This window comes from Phyllobates terribilis, unplaced genomic scaffold (genome assembly GCF_046119375.1).
Source record: "Phyllobates terribilis strain yellow unplaced genomic scaffold, ASM4611937v1 Scaffold_3__8_contigs__length_932513732, whole genome shotgun sequence".
NCBI classification, from domain to species: domain Eukaryota; kingdom Metazoa; phylum Chordata; class Amphibia; order Anura; family Dendrobatidae; genus Phyllobates; species Phyllobates terribilis.
Window position 1 is genome coordinate 401,295,885 of NW_027362763.1, and position 18,375 is coordinate 401,314,259.

The window sequence follows — 18,375 nt, forward strand, 5'->3', positions numbered from 1 at the left end:
GTTCAGACTAGCCGAGGACTTTAGCGGGTCTGATCGCAGGATCAGGTTCCCCGTTACATCGTAGGGATCTAGTTTAGTTCTATTGTAGGGACAGTTCTCCTGTCTTTCCTTAGTCCCTGTAGCAGATCATAACACGAGGAATGTGGGCCCTAAGCGCATTGTCAGGAGACCTGCACAGTGTGCGTTGGCTCAGGGACCTGAGAGTTGCCGCAAAATCCATAGCAGGAGGACAACAGAACCGCTTTGGCGGTGATCATGTTAGTGTCCCTGCTGGGGGGATAGGAAAGGACCATGCAGGGACGCCGACGCAATACATAAATACTTCTGATTAGAATACCTTTGTAGCACTTGCAGACACAGACAGAAGAGGGCCCCTGTGCAAGAACAATATATGGGCCCTTTGCAGCCCTATAGCTCTTCATAATGCACAATTCCACCTGCTTTGGAGGTACAAATGGGCCCCCTTACCTCTTGGGCCCCTGTGCGACTGCACATGTTGCACCGATGATATGTCTGCTCCTGCTTTGTAGGACATCTATGAATATCACAAATATATGCCACAAATGCACCCTTTGTGAACATGGCAAGAGCATGGATTTCCAGATCAGCACTGGCTGACTGAGATTACAGGCTGTAGCAGTGCGCTCCTCTCATGACGTGAGAAGATCAGCATGACTGAATTTTACCTTTCACTGAACTGGAGCATGCTCACTTCTACTATTTATTCCATCTTTATATATGTATAGGTAATCTATAGATACAGACATAGATATTATTGTTGAGCAGGTGTTTTCAGTAAGAGCTATTCATAGAATCATAGAATCATAGAATGGTAGAGTTGGAAGGGACCTCCTGGGTCATCTGGTCCAACCCCCTGCTCAAAGCAGGATTCACTAGATCATCTCAGACAGATGTCTGTCCAGCCTCTGTTTGAAGACGTCCATTGAAGGGGAACTCACCACCTCTCGTGGCAGCCTGTTCCACTCATTAATCACCCTAACTGTCAAAAAGTTTTTTCTAATATCTAATCTGTGTCTCCTCCCATTTAGTTTCATCCCATTGCATCTAGTCTTTCCTTGTGCAAATGAGAATAAAGATGATCCTTCTACAATGTGACAGCCCTTGACATATTTGTAGACAGCTATTAAGTCTCCTCTCAGTCTTCTTTTTTGCAAGCTAAACATTCCCAAATCCTGCAACCGTTCCTCATAGGACATGGTTTGCAGACCAGTCACCATTCTGGTCGCTCTTCTCTGAACTTGCTCCAGTTTGTCTATATCTTTTTTAAAATGTGGTGCCCAAAACTGTACACAGTATTCCAGATGAGGTCTGACCAAAGAGGAGTAAAGACCGATAATGACTTCACGTGATCTAGACTGTATGCTTCTGTTAATACATCCCAGAATTGTATTTGCCTTTTTTGCTGCTGCATCACACTGTTGACTCATGTTCAGTCTATGATCTATTAGTTTACCTAAGTCTTTTTCACATGTACTGTTGCTTAGCTCTATTCCTCCCATTCTGTATATGCTTTTTTCATTTTTATTGCCCAGATGGTAGTACTTTGCATTTTTCCCTGTTAAAAACCATTCTGTTGGTTGCTGCCCACTGCTCCAGTTTATTTAGGTCTTTTTGAATCCTCTCTCTCTCTTCTCTAATATTAGCTATCCCTCCTAGCTTTGTGTCATCAGCAAATTTAATCAGTTTACCCTCAATTCCTTCATCTAAATCATTGATAAAGATGTTGAACAATACAGGTCCCAGGACGGAGCCCTGTGGTACCCCACTTGAGACATTCATCCAGCTGGATGTGAAGCCATTTACAACCACCCTTTGAGTCCGATCACTAAGCCAGTTATGAATCCACCTAACAGTTGCCTGGTCCATTGCATACTTGGTCATTTTTTCAATAAGGATGGTGTGAGATACTTTGTCAAATGCTTTGCTGAAGTCAAGATATACTATATCTACAGCATTTCCCTGATCCACCCAGTCAGTGATTCTGTCATAGAAGGAAATTAAGTTAGTCTGACATGACTTGTTAGTTACAAACCCATGCTGACTCTGGTTAATCACTTCATTCTTATCCATGTACTTACATACATGTTGTTTAATAATTTGTTCAAAGATCTTTCCTGGTATAGAAGTCAGACTCACCGGCCTATAGTTCCCTGGGTCCATCTTCTTCCCCTTTTTGAAGATAGGAACAACATTTGCTCTTCTCCAGTCTTCTGGGACTTCTCCTGTTCTCCAAGAATTTTCAAAGATTATGGAGAGTGGTTCTAAAATTTCTTCTACGATCTCCTTCAGTACTCTGGGGTGTAATTCATCTGGACCTGGAGACTTGAACTCATTTATGTTAGCTAAATATTCCCTCACAATCTTTCTGTTTACAGATAACTTGGATTCCTCTATTCCTTTAAAAGGACAGTGAAGATCAGTTGAGGCTTTCATGACAGACAGGCTTTCATGACAGACAGCACATTTAGCTTTTCCTGTTTATTTGGGAGGGGAAGAGTGACTGTCGTATTAGTAGAACAACAGGTTTTTCTAGTATAGCAGCTTCAGTCTGAGCTTGCCTATTAGGTGAATATTACATATTCGCTTTCTGGCTGCAGAACGACACCTTTATTTTTCACACTCTGAAAGTAGAGATGTGGAACATAGCCTTCTGGCCTGGCTTGAAGAAACTTCGGAGAAATAAACGGCTGCCACATACCAAGAAATACATGAAGAAATAATACACAACTGTGTCATGGCTATCTTCATTTCTACCAAGAAACATTTAGTTTAGTGCCCTGTGATTCATGTAACATAACCAAGTGTGAAGAAATGGCACCAGAGGGACCCCGCAGAATCCAACCACTGCCACCAATGTAATGAAATGGCACCAGAGGGACCCCGCAGAATCCCACCTCTGGCACCACTTGTGATGGATCCACCACCTGCCAGTCGTCACAATTACATTAGACGAAGCATGTGGTACGGATCTGCCCTTTTTGTACCAATATGACGTTCTGCACCTCCTCAGGATGCATAAGGTCAGATTGGTACAGTTCTGCACATACACCCCCTGTCCACATGGGTACAGGAAGGCACCAGGGAGTAATAAGAGGTGGCCCACTCAGTCACTGACGTGGCACCACGCTCGCTCACACCCCTGACAGGTTGAGAGGCTCCTTCACTAGCTCCAGTGAAGCAGAGCCTGGTCGGCCTGGGAGAGCTGCCACAAGTTTCTATTAGATATAACGGACTTATATAGGCTAGAAACCCGCCTGGTAGCATGTTTGTTGGACTGAACAACGGACGTAAGAGTTCGTAGATCGAGATAAAAGAACAGCCCAAGGTTAAATTATATATTTAATCGCCTTAGGAGCACAACAGACATTACACTACAGTCATGGCCAAAAGTTTTGAGAATGACACCAAAATTATAATTTCACATGATCTGCTGGCCTCTGGTTTTTATTAGTGTTTGTCTGATGTTTATATCACATATGGAAATATAATTGCAATCATATTATGAGTACCAATAGGTTATATTGACAGTTAGAATGAGTTAATGCAGCAAGTGAATATTTGCAGTGTTGCCCCTTCTTCTTCAAGACCTCTGTAATTCTCCCTGGCATGCTCTCAATCAACTTTTGGACCAAATCCTGACTGATAGCAGTCCATTCTTGCATAATCAATGCTTGCATTTTGCCAGAATTTGTTGGTTTTTGTTTGTCCACCCGTCTCTTGATGATTGACCACAAGTTCTCAATGGGATTAAGATCTGGGGAGTTTCCAGGCCATGGACCCAAAATCTCTATGTTTTGTTCCATGAGCCATTTAGTTATCACCTTTGCTTTATGGCAAGGTGCTCCATCATGCTGGAAAAGGCATTGTTGGGCGCCAAACTGCTCTTGGACGGTTGGGAGAAGTTGCTCTTGGAGGACATTCTGGTACCATTCTTTATTCATGGCTGTGTTTTTAGGCAAGACTGTGAGTGAGCCGATTCCCTTGGCTGAGAAGCAACCCCACACATGAATGGTTTCAGGATGCTTTACAGCTGGCATGAGACAAGACTGGTGGTAGCGCTCACCTCTTCTTCTCCGAATAAGCTGTTTTCCAGATGTCCCAAACAATCGAAAAGAGGATTCATCAGAGAAAATGACTTTGCCCCAGTCCTCAGCAGTCCACTCCCTGTACCTTTTGCAGAATATCAGTCGGTCCCTGATGTTTTTTCTGGAGAGAAGTGGCTTCTTTGCTGCCCTCCTTGAAACCCGCCCTTGCTCAAAGTGTCTCCTCCTCACTGTGCGTGCAGAAGCACTCACACCAGCCTGCTGCCATTCCTGAGCAAGCTCGGCACTTCTGGTAGTCCGATCCCGCAGCTGAAACAGTTTTAAGATACGGTCGTGGCGCTTGTTGGTCTTTCTTGGGCGCCCTGAGGCCTTTTTGACAACAATGGAAGCTCTCTCCTTGAAGTTCTTGATGATGCGATAGATTGTTGACTGAGGTGCAATCTTTGTAGCTGCGATACTCTTCCCTGTTAGGCCATTTTTGTGCAGTGCAATGATGGCTGCACGTGTTTCTTTATAGATAACCATGGTTAACTGAAGAGAAACAATGATACCAAGAACCAGCCTCCTTTTAAAGTGTCCAGTGATGTCATTCTTACTTAATCATGACTGATCGCCAGCCCTGTCCTCATCAACACCCACACCTGTGTTAATGGATCAATCACTAAAACGATGTTAGCTGCTCCTTTTAAGGCAGGACTGCAATGATGTTGAAATGTGTTTTGGGGGTTAAAGTTCATTTTCTGGGCAAATATTGCCTTTGCAAGTACAGTAATTGCTGTTAAGCTGATCACTCTTTGACATTCAGGAGTATATGCAAATTGCCATTACAAAAAATGAAGCAGTAAACTTTGGAAAAATTACTATTTGTCTCATTCTCAATACTTTTGGCCATGACTGTATATACATAAGGGTTATACATACACAATGGTCAGAGTTGCAAATACAATAGCCGGGGTACAAAAAATGTAAAACAGTTATTACGGGTCAGTTACCGATCAGATGGACGACCTGGTTTTCAGGGGAAGGGCTGCCACATGGGAGGCTTGCGGGCCCTCTCTGTTGTTGCCTGACATTTCCCCCCATAACATGATGTCACAACCTCGCAAGGAAAAAAGACAATGGAGCCAGTGCTGCTGGAGCTCTTAAACTCTCTGGGTCACTCCCACTCCTGCCTCCGCCCAAATCTCCACCCCTGTTCTCTCCCAGCTAAAACTCCCAAAAACTACCATGGGCTATACCCCCTTAATGGACGGTCCTAGGGAGCCAGTTGTGGTGTCAACGGAACCAGCCGGGCCCCTGGTACGTGTGGATACCAAGCATCGGGGCCCCATGGGCCCCACAAGGCTGTGCCGGGTATCTACCTTTCTGTACGCACTGGACTGTGCTGAAAGCTAGGGTGACATTCCCCATTCTCTTAGGTTTCCAAAAATCTAGTTGGTTTGTCACTGGGATGTATCGTATTCCCATAACTCGATATTGAATTGTAGTATTTTACACAAAAGAGCACATGGCCTGGGGGAGGGTTGTCCTGTGCCACTCACAGCTGCTGTGAGGTAATTGTCACTCACTGTCCCTCAGCCCCCCCCCCCTCCATCTTGCTGAAAAAAGTGTCGAATTACACTGGGCGTATAAGACCTCTATAAAACCCGCCAAACAGTTCACAATGATTCTCAGGGGATTATCTTGAATATTCTTCACACCAAGTATGAGATTTCATACTATTATAGAAGAGATGAATGCACATGAATGATCCAGGATTGCCTGCTTCTTTTAAAAGGAACCTGACACATTAAAAAATCTGCAGGTTAATAGCATTCTGTACCTACCGGCACTTAGACCTCCGCTGCTGGGAGGAAATTAACTTTATTCCTTCTGGTAGAGTTCTAGTTTCAGTCATAGGGGTAGTGCCGGAGCAGGTTCATTCACAGCTCTGTATATAGAGACTGACTGACAGCCAGCCCTAATGCTGGCCCTAATACTGATCCTGCTGTCAGTCAGGGCCAGGGGCGCTGTTACAGCCAGCGTTCTCTATATTCAGAGCAATGACTGAACCCAATGCCACCCTCATGACTGAAACCTGAACAGGAGGAATAAAGGTAAGCAGCGGGGGTCTAAGTGCAGGCGCTGCGCAGGTTCAGAGCCTGCAGATTAGCCCCATATCTGCAGGTTAATAGCTTTTTTTTTCACGTGACAGGTTCCCTATAACGCATATTTACACAGGCTGATAATCATCAAATAGGCATTCATAATAATTCTCGTTTCCAATTATCTTCGTCTATAAACAAGCCATCGACCACCCGATCTATGAACTAATTTATTATGAGATTGGATTGTTTATGCCTCGTTAAGCATCACCAGATGTGCTGGTGACATCATAATATATGGGGACAGAGCAATCAGATTTAAACTCCCGGCCACCTTACGGATTCCCAACTCCTTCCACGTATCTCTCCTCAAACCGGTTGTTCTTAATTCTTTTTCCGACGATCCAGGTACCTCCCCAGCTCCGGTCTCCGCTGAGGATGTCTATGAGGTAGAGAACATTCTGGCCACCAAGAGGGTAAGAGGAAAAACCTTTTTTTCTGGTGGATTGGAAGGGGTTTGGCCCAGAGGAGAGAACTTGGGAATCCAGGGAGAACATCCACGCCCAGCTTCTTCTTAAAACATTTTTTTCAGGCCTAAATAAGAAGGGGCGTAAAGGGGGGGGGGTACTGTAGCATCGACGTCCCTGCCCCCTGACAGGCAGAGACGCCGTCCCTTTTACCGCCGCGCTCCTGGTGCACGCAGCTTCCCGGTCACTGCTTAGGACGCGCGCTCCCTCCCTCTTAAAGGGGCCGCCAGCCTGACTACCAGTCCGCCAGCCTGACTACCAGTCCAGTCCGCCAGCCCGACTACCAGTCCACCGGCCCGACTACCAGTCCGCCGGCCCGACTCCCAGTCCAGTCCGCCGGCCCGACTCCCAGTCCAGTCCGCCGGCCCGACTCCCAGTCCAGTCCGCCGGCCCGACTCCCAGTCCAGTCCGCCGGCCCGACTCCCAGTCCAGTCCGCCGGCCCGACTCCCAGTCCAATCCGCCGGCCCGACTCCCAGTCCAGTCCGCCGGCCCGACTCCCAGTCCAGTCCGCCGGCCCAACTCCCAGTCCAGTCCGCCGGCCCGACTCCCAGTCCAGTCCGCCGGCCCGACTCCCAGTCCAGTCCGCCGGCCCGACTCCCAGTCCAGTCCGCCGGCCCGACTCCCAGTCCAGTCCGCCGGCCCGACTCCCAGTCCAGTCCGCCGGCCCGACTCCCAGTCCAGTCCGCCGGCCCGACTCCCAGTCCAGTCCGCCGGCCCGACTCCCAGTCCAGTCCGCCGGCCCGACTCCCAGTCCAGTCCGCCGGCCCGACTCCCAGTCCAGTCCGCCGGCCCGACTCCCAGTCCAGTCCGCCGGCCCGACTCCCAGTCCAGTCCGCCGGCCCGACTCCCAGTCCAGTCCGCCGGCCCGACTCCCAGTCCAGTCCGCCGGCCCGACTCCCAGTCCAGTCCGCCGGCCCGACTCCCAGTCCAAACCCGCAGGTCTGTCTATGGGCCAGGCTTGCCTGTCTACCCGGATCACCCGTCAGCCCGCCTGCCGTGCTCGTCTGCTGTATCGGTCAGTCCCTTCCTTCTGACCCGTGGGAGTCACCTGCTCTCATACAAGGACTGGTCCAGAGTAGCACCTGGTCCCTCTGCTCGGTCCTTCCCTGGTTCACGGAGTCGATTGAGCCGCCGTGCGACCTTGGTCAGTCCGAGTTGATACCTAGTTACGCCCCTCTGGTCCCTCCTTGCACCGTAGCACAGAGGTTCCACCACCCAGACCCGTAACAATCCATTTGACTGGCACGCCTTATACAAGCCTTACCTGTGTGCATTTACAATACTAAACAACCAACCCCCTCATGTATGGTAGGTGTGTGAGTGGTTTGATCAATATTTTGCTTTTGTGCTACACTCGCCTTTTATCACGGGGGTCTTTCTGCATCCTGCAGTACATTAGTACTGTGACTGGGTATTGGTGAATAGAGTCTTTTTTTCCTGTGATGTTTTTGAATATCGCATTCTTTTCAGTGAATTTCTTATGCCCTAACCATATTATTGGGGATATCTTGCTGATTGCTGGGATTCCGTCCACCGGGACCCCCAAAGATATTGGCTACGAAAGCCTAAGGGCAATGCTGTGCAGCATCGTCTTTAATGGAGGAGTACATGCTTGACCTCAACTCCATTGATTGTCTATGGTACAAAGCTGAGCACCGAATGGCGTAAAGGCCAAGCATGCGCATTTTCGCTCCATTCAAGACAAGGCGGCAGAGCCCCATTTTCAGGATTGTTGGGGGTACCGGCAGTCAGTCCCATATCGATCAGCAATTTATCCTCTATTCTATGGATAGAGTCTAACTTTTTCTTTGTGAATAACCTTCTAAGGCTATGTTCCCATGATAATTATTTGGTAAGTTTTTGATGTTGCAGATTTTGTGCAGCATTTTTGCGTCTATTACATGTAGGTTACTTGCATTTTTTTCATTCCATTTTTATTAATTTTTTGTTTATTTTTGGTATGTCATGTTTTTAAATGAAGCTGCTTTGTTTTTGACACTTCTTGGTATGTGACTTTAATATAACTTTGTTGATATAGTCATGTGTGGATTACATACACTTTCAGTCTACAGATGAAATGCACTGAAAACCTATATGGGCTTTTTAACAGTGGATTTTCCACATCTAACGCAATTCTAACTCACAGAAAACAGCGTACCAGCAAGTAAAATTGACATGCTGTGGATTTCAAACACGTACCACTGGTCGGTTTACACACCCTGAAAGTAAGCACAATGGGTATAAGATTTCTATAAATCCCATCACCTTTGCTGGAACTGTAAGACTATGTTCCCACAATGAGCTTTTGATGAGTTTTTGATGCTGCAGAATTTCGGTACCTATTGTTTAAATTAGGTTACGTGTGTTTTTTCATTGTGTTTTTGTGTGCGTTTTTATGGCGTTTTTTATGCTGTGTTTTTGTCTTTTTTTTGGTATGTTATGCTTTAAATGAAGCTGCTTTGTTTTTGATGCTTCCTGGTATTCCGCTTTGACAAAACTTTATTGACATACTTATGTGTGGATTACATGCATTTTTAGTGTGTTTCCGTCCCGGGAAACGCACTAAAGATGCATGTGCGATTTTTTCTTTTTTCCTGCCGATTTTTCACATCTAATGGAAATCTATGGGGAAAATCCGCACTAAAAACTCAGCGTACCCACAAAAGAAATTGACATGCTGCTGATTTGAAATGCGCACCGCAGGTCAAAAATGCACAGGGAATGAGATTTCTATAAATCCCATCCACTTTGCTGGAACTGTAAGAAGGCTTCGTTTTTGAAGCAGCAAAAATATGCAGCATCAAAAACGAACCAAAAGCTCATCATGGGAAAGTACCTTAAGATGCTTAATTTTTTGCTCAGCAGAAATACAATCCATCAAAAACTCATTGTGGGAACTTAACCTTAGGGTCCATTCATTAACAACCATGCTGTTCAGCGGATAAATAGCAGCTTTACTTGTAAAACGACATGGTCTTTAATAGTTATTTTGAAATCACACTGAACCGCAGCACAGTGGCTCAGTGGTTAACACTGTGGCTTTGCTGCTCTGTGGCCCTGGGTTCAAATCCCACCAAGTACAACATCTACAAGAAGTTTGTATGTTCTCCCCATATTTGTGTGGGTTTCCTCTGGGTTCTCCGATTTCCTCCTACACTCCAAAGACATTCTGATAGGGAATTTAGATTGTGAGCCCCAATGGAGTGTGACAGAGTCACTGGTGTGATATACGAGGGGAGGTATCTGTCACTCAGGTTTCTCTCCTGTGTGAACTGAAACCTATTAAATTTCTGCCAGCTTGTTATATGCTGGGGGTTAACTTTCTTAAAGGGTGTGGTTTTATGGGAATGGCAAAGAGGGTGGGAGGCCATTCCCCTGAGGTTTAAATGCTCAGTCCTGTTTTTTTTTTTCTGTTGTTGGTGAGTCTGGAGAGACAAGACTCCAGGCTGTGTAACTTCAGCTTAGAGATGAGTTGAAGGTGCTGCAAATTGGTGCAGGATGAACCCGCATACATATGGACTGTGTTATCACTTCTCTTTTGTTTTTACCTTTTATGCCAGCAAGGCTGAGTTTATTTTTTCTGAAGTTTGCAGTGCTTTATGCTGACATAATAAACCTGCAGACGAAACTGTTCCTGTGTCTACTTCCGACTGCAGCCGAGTGAGTCGTCTTACCACAGGGGACAGCGCTGTGGAATTAATGGTGCTATATAAGTGAGTAAAATAAATAAATAAGCTGCATGTTGGTATAGTTTTTGATGCATAACAGCCACATCTACCATCTAGTGCAGGGTTGTCAAGCTCAAATACACAGAGGTCCAAAATTAAAAGCTAAAACAGAGTTGTGGGCCAACCTTGATATTTATAAAAAAAAAATGTCTACAACTGAGGAAGTTTTTACTTATCATCAAATATTACAATGAACCTTTTCATAGGAAAACAAACTTAAAGGCATTGTCCCACCAACAAAGTACATTTTAATTAATAGATCGTAGTACAGTATATTGGAATATTATATGTTATGTTAGAGCATCAAAAAGCATATTGCCCAGTGGCCTAATAAAAATAAGCAACAACAAAGGATAAAAAACCTTGAATAATGCAGAAAAAGTAAGATGCCCACAAAAGTGACCCCCAAACAAGGTAAGTTCATGGTACATGGTAAATTCCTCCACAGTACCCTCCACGTGCACGGTATGATGACCCTACTGTACGATGCCTCTCAAACCACCCGGCAAAGCATGGTGAGCCCCATCACAGTATGATTTCTCAACTGTAATCCCTATCACAGCCCTCCACACAGTATAATGAACCCCACAAAGTCCTACATACAGTATAATGGGCCCTGTATTGCCTTCTATACAGTATAATGGCCACACCCAGTCCTCCATGCAGTATAATGGGCTCACATTGCTTTCCATACTGTATAATGACCCCACATAGTTCTCCATACAGTACAATAGAGCTACATAGTCCTCTATACAGTATAATGGCCCCACATAGTGCTCAGTATAGTATAATGGCCCCACATAATCCTCCATATGCTATAATGGCCCCACATACTTCTGCATACAGAATAATGGACCTGCTTGGTATCGCGGGCCAAATATACTCACCCTGAGGGCCAGATTTGATCCACGGGCCAGAGCATGACATGTGTGATCTAGTGCATATATCCGTACCATTATCATTTCATTTATTACATGTAGAAGCTCACCTTATGAATATTCCTATTGAATTGCATTGCCATTGCTAATGACATAGATCCTATATACCTGTAGGTCCAATAATTTTTAGTAATCAGCAATTGCAAATTGGTGGTTTAGGCTGGTTTCACACTCAACATTCATGGCCTGAGTACGGACCATGATGTACAGATGTCGACATCAACCTCCTAACCTTAACTCACATTATATTCAATTTTACGTTGGTGTGGAATTCATTATTGCATCATGTGATAAATTACCATATGTTCTGTTCATGCTACCATCATAGCATCTTAACACAGACATAAGTGTTTTATTTCCTGTTGCTAATATAGCGTCAACAGGAACGAATTTATTTATGTAGGCATGATGAGAACACTGCTTTAGGATATACAGATATAATACAGATATTAAACTGAAATCCACTATGTGCAAAGTAATCATAGCTACGTATATGGTCATGTGAGGACAACTGTAGGTTTGCCCCAAGTGACCCAGGAAGCAACTCCAAATAAGAACATATTAGAAACAGGAGAGAAAAGCTGGAGTCTAAAGTGCTTCACATATGAAAAACATTTTATTATTATACACAATTGCAGGTAGACAATGACATAAGAACAATATATAAAAGATGATCAAACAAAACATGATCAGTAAACAGCTGGCAAAAAATGTCTATTGTGAAAAGATCTCATAAAAAAGACTAACATGAACTATTTAATAGTCTTAACATAGTAACCAAAAACAATGCACAAGTCCTTATAAGTAGGTATAGTATATATGTACATGCTGACAGGATCTCACACTCTTTAAGATGTCCTAAACATCATAGTCCCCAACATATGGTGGACAAATCTCTGTAAATAAGTATGGATATACTAGTCAGAAAGGACATAACCTCCAATGATGAAGCGGTATACATGAACAAGCAACATGTGCGTTGGGGACACAGAGGGTTCCTTTTTGGGCTGGCTTCTTGTTTGGTACCTTTTATTGGTTATTGGTATGTCATTTCTGACTAGGAGACCTGCTGGCCAGTCCGAACACTAAGTTGCGATGCTGTTCGGAGTTATACCTCTATCTGACTCTTCCCTAATGGTCACATTGCAAAAAACAGGGAACATTTAGTGAAATTGTAAGTAAAGGTGGCCATACACATTAGTCTAAAGTTGGTCAAATGGGCAATTTTGACGAAAGATGAGATTTAACAATGAACAAGTGTTTTAACCAGCCAATCATCATTGTCATAGCGAGTCGCTAGTCTATAAAAGGTCTGTCTGTCAACGAATATTGCCAGAACGTTTCCAGAAAGATATTTGTCCTGTGTATGTAATGTCTAATATTGAAAAAATGTGTGTAGGCGCCCATACATGTTACAAAGATGTTGGACAAATAATGGTTTGGTTCTAAGCTATCTATCCTGAAACGTACATGTACAGGAACACTCAGCCGTGCGCTTAGTGCGCACGCTGTCAGGAATCCCGGGTGCTGGCCGTGAGAGAGGTTTGGATTCTTCTGGCCACATTCTGACTAGATGTGCCTGGCTTTTCCTAATCCAAGTGAATTGAGAGAGGCTTTGCTTATCTAGTGGGCACAAGACCACATGTCTCAAATTGCATACTTGTGGTCAGGGCCGCCATCAGGGCATTACTGCCCTTACTGGAATAGATTTGGGGCCCGGTGAGCAGAGGGGTCCGGACCAGGCCCCCATTCTTTTGCTCACTGGGCCCGAGTGGTAGGATTCTGCTGTTTCAGTTACTGTGGATGTGCATCCTCGGACCCGGCAGGTCGGCAGCTGATGTCAGTGCGCACGTCGCCGACGTATGATGTCACTGTCATACGCCGGCAACCATGCCTTGGATGACGGGATGGGATGCAAGGTAAGGAGAACCCTTTTTTTTTCTTACTTTGTAAAGCCACACTATGGGGGGTAGAATGGAGAAATTGGGGGCAGAATGGAGAGACATGGGGGCAGGATGGAAACAATGGGGCCAGAAATGGAGACATTGGGGGCAGAATGGAGAGACATGGGGCAAAATGGAGACATTGAGGGCTGAATACAGACACGGGGCAGAATGTAGAGACATTAGGGGTAGGATGGAGATATTGAGGTCAGAATGGAGAGACATTGGGGGCAGAATGGAGAGACATTGGGGGCAGAATGGAGACAGTGGGGGCAGGATGTGGGACATTATTACTGGAGGGGCTAATTAAGGGATATTATTACTGCTGTGATGTATTTTATTTTTGAGGATACTGTTTTCAGTGAGGGGGATCCTGTTACTGTGGAGGGTGGCACTATGTCGCTTTATTTTCTTCATCTGGTGTACTGTATAAGTTGGGGAAAAAGTGGGGAATGTGTTCTGGAAGAGGTGCTCTAGATAACTGTGTTATTTTCTACAGAGACAAGTCCTGGCTGGAAGAAGTGATGGCGGTCTGTGCTGGATAAAGAAGAAAAGCAAAGATGAAGGACTAAACCTAGAGACGTCACCGGTGAGTCAGTGTGTTATCTTTACACTGACACTATACTCTGTATACTATTTATAGAAATCTTGTGTATAATGGCACTTATGGTATTATTAATATTGTTTTTTTTTATTAATGATCAGTTTTGTAGTATTCAGTCACAGTGTGGCGGTATTTGTCCCTTGTATGTGATATTATTGGTATGTGACATATTCGTTTAAATACAAATAAAAGTATACCTAAAAAGAGTATTGGGTATTATAAGAATTTTTTAATAGATTGGCTCAGCCAAAAGAGTCTCCTTGTCGTGGTGACGGCTTAAAAAATCTTTTGGTCAAAACAAAAGCTGCCGGGATCGCTCTCTCTCACCGACAATACCGTAAAATTGTGACAGTGTGCGCATCGCACGCTGTCATGATTCAGAAGTCTGCAGTCACATAGAATGACTGCAGACTTTTATCAGAAGATTAGACAACCTCTTTAAGGTGGTGTTGGCATAATGATCATTCATAAAATGAACATTCCTTCATTGTTCCATCATCATCCCCCTTCAATCCAATGAATATCGTCCCAATAAGTAAGTACGAGAAAAACATCAGTCAAGCAGGATGTCATTGATTTTTTTTGCATGATGTGGTGTAGTTCACAACTGTACCATTATTGTTACATCTCCAGCTTGTGTGAACCTTGGCTAAGAGTAGCTTTTTATGACACATTCCACATAAAGGGAGTGTATTGTATGTGTTAGGGGGAACAAATGTCCTCAGAAAATATCCATGCATTTCACATTTGTATGCTATTGTTAATTAGTTGGAAATTCAGTTTAATGGGTTTGGACAAATGCTTCCAGAATTCACCATTCTGCATCGCACACTATGCTGCCAAACACATTATGTCGATATTGCTTATAGCACCACTCCAGCGGTTTTGTTTATTTTTCAGCTCTGGAGTGGCGCTTTAAATCTAAGCTCCCTGCCCCCAGTCATATACTCACCCTCTGACATTTTCACCGTTTTTTTGGCATCGCTCTGGTCCCCCTGCGCCATCTTGTGAGCGCTGCTTCTGACTGTCCAAAAGTCAGAAATTACGTTACAAGAGCGCAATGGAAGTCTATGAGAGTCAGAACAAGCCTCTAATAGATTTGTATTGAAAAGTGCCCTCCGCGCACCACCATGAAACACTGGAGTTGTGGGCAGGTCACTTGTCGCTGGAGACCGATGGGAGCAGTAGGGAAAACGTATGAAAATACTGGAAGATGAGTATGAGACAGGGGGCAGAGGACTTACATTTAAAGCACCACTCCAGCAGTGCAATAAAAAAAAACACTGGTGCTTTAATAAAGTTTCGCACATCTATTCTTCAATGACAATGAAATTCTATTGTATGAAAAAAGTACGATGAATAGATATGGTGAAGGTCTACCCTTGCCCATCATATAACAGATGACAGCTTTACGATCTGGCTTATGCAATGACATCACAAAATCAAACATTGGTATGTAAAGTAAATAAGTTCTCTAGTTTTAGTGCAGTCAAAAGGCATTAACATTATGCCAGAGGAACATATAGCGTACAAATGAGTCATGAGTATGGTATGACTGTGCCTAGTGCTGCAGCTAAGCTTCATTCATTGAAGGGCTGTAACCTTTGATCCCCTCCAGCCTTGCCAAAATAGGGACCACATTTTAAAGGTAACCTGTCACCTTGGAAATCGCTATTTATCTGCAGATATAGGGTTAATCTGTAGGTAAATAGTGTAGCATTCCATTACTGACCGGCCATCTTATTGAAAGTGTGGCTACTGGGAGAAAATAAACATATTGCCTCCCGGGTGCCACTGGCTTTCAGTCCTACGGGTGTGCACACAGCAACTACAGTGACAGCACCCCTCACTATAACTACTGTGAACCAGGGCTGTGGAGTCGGTAAGCCAAACCTGCGACTCCGACTCTGAATCCTCAATTTCCCTTACTCAGACTCCACGACTCTGACTCCCACATATATTGCTTATATTTAAGTGAAAAATTTATTGTAGTACAATGTGAACATCAGACATTTAATCATTTTTATGATACAATAGATAGAACATAATATATATTTATTGGAATACAACTTTAGAACACAAAAAACTGTAATAAATTGTAAATATGTAATACACTATGTAATATCGATTACACATATATACAGTACAGACCAAAAGTTTGGACACACCTTCTCATTTAAAGATTTTTCTGTATTTTCCTGACTATGAAAATTGTACATTCACACTGAAGGCATGAAAACTATGAATTAACACATGTGGAATTATATACTTAACAAAAAAGTGTGAAACAACTGAAAATATGTCTTATATTCTAGGTTCTTCAAAGTAGCCACCTTTTGCTTTGATGACTGCTTTGCACACTCTTGGCATTCTCTTGATGAGCTTCAAGAGGTAGTCACCGGAAATGGTTTTCATTTCACAGGTGTGCCCTGTCAGGTTTAATAAGTGGGATTTCTTGCCTTATTAATGGGGTTGGGACCATCAGTTGTGTTGTGCAGAAGTCTGGTGGATACACAGCTGATAGTTCTACTGAATAGACTGTTAGAATTTGTATTATGGCAATAAAAAAGCAGCTAAGTAAAGAAAAACGAGTGGCCATCATTTCTTTAAGAAATGAAGGTCAGTCAGTGCGAAAAATCGGGAAATCTTTGAAAGTGTCCCCAAGAGCAGTTGCAAAAACCATCAAGCGCTACAAAGAAACTGGCTCACATGAGGACCGCCCCAGGAAAGGAAGACCAAGAGTCACCTCTGCTTCTGAGGATAAGTTTATCCGAGTCACCAGCCTCAGAAATCGCAGGTTAACAGCAGCTCAGATTAGAGACCAGGTTAATGCCACACAGAGTTCTAGCAGCAGACACATCTCTACAACAACTGTTAAGAGGAGACTTTGTGCAGCAGGCCTTCATGGTAAAATAGCTGCTAGGAAACCACTGCTAAGGACAGGCAACAAGCAGAAGAGACTTGTTTGGGCTAAAGAACACAAGGAATGGACATTAGACCAGTGGAAATCTGTGCTTTGGTCTGATGAGTCCAAATTTGAGATCTTTGGTTCCAACCACCGTGTCTTTGTGCGATGCAGAAAAGGTGAACGGATGGACTCTACATGCCTGGTTCCCACCGTGAAGCATGGAGGAGGAGGTGTGATGGTGTGGGGGTGCTTTGCTGGTGACACTGTTGAGGATTTATTCAAAATTGAAGGCATACTGAACCAGCATGGCTACCACAGCATCTTGCAGCGGCATGCTATTCCATCCGGTTTGCGTTTAGTTGGACCATCATTTATTTTTCAACAGGACAATGACCTCAAACACACCTCCAGGCTGTGTAAGGGCTATTTGACCAAGAAGGAGAGTGATGGGGGGCTACGCTAGATGACCTGGCCTCCACAGTCACCAGACCTGAACCCAATCGAGATGGTTTGGGGTGAGCTGGACCGCAGAGTGAAGGCAAAAGGGCCAACAAGTGCTAAGCATCTCTGGGAACTCCTTCAAGATTGTTGGAAGACCATTTCAGGTGACTACCTCTTGAAACTCATCAAGAGAATGCCAAGAGTGTGCAAAGCAGTCATCAAAGCAAAAGGTGGTTACTTTGAAGAACCTAGAATATAAGACATATTTTCAGTTGTTTCACACTTTTTTGTTAAGTATATAATTCCACATCTGTTAATTCATAGTTTTGATGCCTTCAGTGTGAATGTACAATTTCATAGTCAAGAAAATACAGAAAAATCTTTAAATGAGAAGGTGTGTCCAAACTTTTGCCTTCACTCTGCGGTCCAGCTCACCCCAAACCATCTCGATTGGGTTCAGGTCTGGTGACTGTGGAGGCCAGGTCATCTAGCGTAGCCCCCCATCACTCTCCTTCTTGGTCAAATAGCCCTTACACAGCCTGGAGGTGTGTTTGAGGTCATTGTCCTGTTGAAAAATAAATGATGGTCCAACTAAACGCAAACCGGATGGAATAGCATGCCGCTGCAAGATGCTGTGGTAGCCATGCTGGTTCAGTATGCCTTCAATTTTGAATAAATCACCAACAGTGTCACCAGCAAAGCACCCCCACACCATCACACCTCCCCCTCCATGCTTCACGGTGGGAACCAGGCATGTAGAGTCCATCCGTTCACCTTTTCTGCGTCGCACAAAGACACGGTGGTTGGAACCAAAGATCTCAAATTTGGACTCATCAGACCAAAGCACAGATTTCCTCTGGTCTAATGTCCATTCCTTGTGTTCTTTAGCCCAAACAAGTCTCTTCTGCTTGTTGCCTGTCCTTAGCAGTGGTTTCCTAGCAGCTATTTTACCATGAAGGCCTGCTGCACAAAGTCTCCTCTTAACAGTTGTTGTAGAGATGTGTCTGCTGCTAGAACTCTGTGTGGCATTAACCTGGTCTCTAATCTGAGCTGCTGTTAACCTGCGATTTCTGAGGCTGGTGACTCGGATAAACTTATCCTCAGAAGCAGAGGTGACTCTTGGTCTTCCTTTCCTGG